This window comes from Pseudophryne corroboree, chromosome 1, assembly GCF_028390025.1.
Source record: "Pseudophryne corroboree isolate aPseCor3 chromosome 1, aPseCor3.hap2, whole genome shotgun sequence".
Classification (NCBI taxonomy): domain Eukaryota; kingdom Metazoa; phylum Chordata; class Amphibia; order Anura; family Myobatrachidae; genus Pseudophryne; species Pseudophryne corroboree.
Genome location: NC_086444.1, coordinates 908417909 through 908421373, shown reverse-complemented (window position 1 = coordinate 908421373; position 3465 = coordinate 908417909).

Here is a 3465-nt window from a genome sequence, read left to right as displayed (position 1 = left end):
TGCGAGGATCGGAGTGCTCCGACGGAGGAATTTCAACTGGGTCGTTTCCTACATTTCCTGCAATCAGGATTGTCTATGGGTCTCAAATTGGGATCTATTAAGGTTCAAATTTCGGCCCTGTCAATATTCTTCCAAAAAGAATTGGCCTCAGTTCCTGAGGTCCAGACTTTTGCAAAAGAATACTGCATATACAGCCTCCTGTGGTGCCTCCGGTGGCACCGTGGGATCTAAATGTAGTTTTAGATTTCCTCAAATCCCATTGGTTTGAACCACTAAAAAATGTGGATTTGAAATATCTCACATGGAAAGTGACTATGTTACTGGCCCTGGCGTCCGCCAGGAGAGTATCTGAACTGGCGGCTTTATCTTATAAAAGCCCTTATTTAATTTTCCATTCGGATAGGGCAGAGCTGCGGACGCGTCCGCATTTTCTCCCTAAGGTGGTATCAGCGTTTCACCTGAACCAGCCTATTGTAGTGCCTGCGGCTACAAGCGACTTGGAGGACTCCAAGTTGTTGGACGTTGTCAGAGCTTTAAAAATATACATTTCAAGGACGGCTGGAGTCAGAAAATCTGACTCGCTGTTTATACTGTATGCACCCAACAAGTTGGGTGCGCCTGCTTCTAAGCAGTCGATTGCTCGTTGGATTTGTAACACAATTCAACTTGCACATTCTGTGGCAGGCCTGCCACAGCCTAAATCTGTTAAGGCCCATTCCACAAGGAAGGTGGGCTCATCTTGGGCGGCTGCCCGAGGGGTCTCGGCATTACAACTCTGCCGAGCAGCTACGTGGTCAGGGGAGAACACGTTTGTAAAATTCTACAAATTTGATACCCTGGCAAAGGAGGACCTGGAGTTCTCTCATTCGGTGCTGCAGAGTCATCCGCACTCTCCCGCCCGTTTGGGAGCTTTGGTATAATCCCCATGGTCCTTTCAGGAACCCCAGCATCCACTAGGACGATAGAGAAAATAAGAATTTACTTACCGATAATTCTATTTCTCGGAGTCCGTAGTGGATGCTGGGCGCCCATACCAAGTGCGGATTATCTGCAATACTTGTACATAGTTATTGTTAACTAATTCGGGTTATTGTTTAGGGAGCCATCTTTCAGAGGCTCTTCTGTTATCATACTGTTAACTGGGTTTAGATCACAAGTTGTACGGTGTGATTGGTGTGGCTGGTATGAGTCTTACCCGGGATTCAAAATCCTCCCTTATTGTGTACGCTCGTCCGGGCACAGTACCTAACTGGAGTCTGGAGGAGGGTCATAGGGGGAGGAGCCAGTGCACACCACCTGATCTGGAAAAGCTTTACTTTTTGTGCCCTGTCTCCTGCGGAGCCGCTATTCCCCATGGTCCTTTCAGGAACCCCAGCATCCACTACGGACTCCGAGAAATAGAATTATCGGTAAGTAAATTCTTATTTTTTCAAGGCCCTGACTACGTCCAGTAACTTGGAATCCTCCAAGTCCCTAGTAGCCGCAGGCACCACAATAGGTTGGTTCAAGTGAAAAACTGATACCACCTTAGGGAGAAACTGGGGACGAGTCCTCAATTCTGCCCTATCCATATGGAAAATCAGATAAGGACTTTTATATAACAAAGCCGCCAATTCTGATACACGCCTGGCCGAAGCCAAGGCCAATAACATGACCACTTTCCGCGTGAGATATTTTAGATCCACGGTTTTTAGTGGTTCAAACCAATGTGATTTTAAGAAACTCAACACCACGTTGAGATCCCAAGGTGCCACTGGAGGCACAACCGGGGGCTGAATATGCAGCACTCCTTTCACAATGTCTGAACTTCAGGTACTGAAGCTAATTCTTTCTGGAAGAAAATCGACAGAGCCGAGATCTGTATCTTAATGGAGCCTAATTTTAGGCCCATAGACACTCCTGCTTGTAGGAAATGCAGAAATCGACCTAGTTGAAATTCCTCTGTTGGGGCCTTTTGTGGCCTCACACCAAGCAACATATTTCCGCCATATGCGGTGATAATGTTTTACAGTTACATCTTTCCTGGCTTGAATCCGCGTAGGAATGACTTCCTCCGGAATGCCCTTTTCCTTTAGGATCCGGCGTTCAACCGCCATGCCATCAAAACGTAGCCGCGGTAAGTCTTGGAACAGACAGGGCCCCTGCTGCAGCAGGTCCTGTCTGAGCGGCAGAGGCCATGGGTCCTCTGATATAATTTCTTGAAGTTCTGGGTACCAGGCTCTTCTTGGCCAATCCGGAACCACGAGTATCGTTCTTACTCCTCGCCTTCTTATTATTCTCAGTACCTTTGGTATGAGAGGCAGAGGGGGGAACACATAAACCGACTGGTACACCCACGGTGTTACCAGAGCGTCCACAGCTATCGCCTGAAGGTCCCTTGACCTGACGCAATATATAGCTTTTTGTTGAGGCGGGACGCCTTCATGTCCACCTGTGGCCTTTCCCAATGGTGTACAATCCTTTGGAAGACTTCTGGATGAAGTCCCCACTCTCTCGGGTGGAAGTCGTGTCTGCTGAGAAGATCTGCTTCCCAGTTGTCCACTCCGGGAATGAACACTGCTGACAGTGCTAACACATGATTTTCCGCCCATCGGAGAATCCTTGTGGCTTCTGCCATCGCCATCCTGCTTCTTGTGCCGCCCTGTTGGTTTACATGGGCGACTGCCGTAATGTTGTCTGATTGGATCAGGACCGGCCGGTTTTGAAGCAGAGGCCTTGCCTGACTCAGGGCATTGTAAATGGCCCTCAGTTCCAGAATATTTATGTAGGAAAGTCACCTGACTTGACCAAAGTCCCTGGAAGCTTCTTCCCTGTGCGACTGCCCCCCAGCCTCAAAGGCTGGCATCCATGGTCACTAGGACCTAGTCCTGTATGTCGAACCTGCGGCCCTCTTGAAGATGGGCACTCTGCAGCCACTACAGTAGAGATACCCTGGTCCTTGGAGACAGGGTTATCAGCCGATGCATCTGAAGATGTGATCCGGACCACTTGTCTAACAGGTCCCCCTGAAAAGTTCTTGCATGGAACCTGCCGAATGGGATTGCTTCGTAGGAAGCTATCATTTTTCCCAGGACTCGCGTGCAATGATGCACCGATAACTGTTTTGGCTTCAGGAGGTCTCTGACTAGAGATGACAGCTCCTTGGCTTTCTCCTCCGGGAGAAACACTTATTTCTGGTCTGTGTCCAGAACCATCCCCAGGAACAGTAGACGTGTTGTAGGAAACAGCTGTGTCTTTGGACTGTTTAGAATCCAACCGTGCTGTTGTAGCACTTTCCAAAATAGTGCTACCCCGACTAGCAACTGCTCCTTGGACCTCGCCCTTATAAGGAGATTGTCCAAGTACGGGATCATTAAAAACTCCCCTTTTTCGAAGGAGTATCATCATTCCGGCCATTACCTTGGTAACACCCTCGGTGCCATGTACAATCCAAACGGCAGAGTCTGGACTTGGTAATGGTAATCC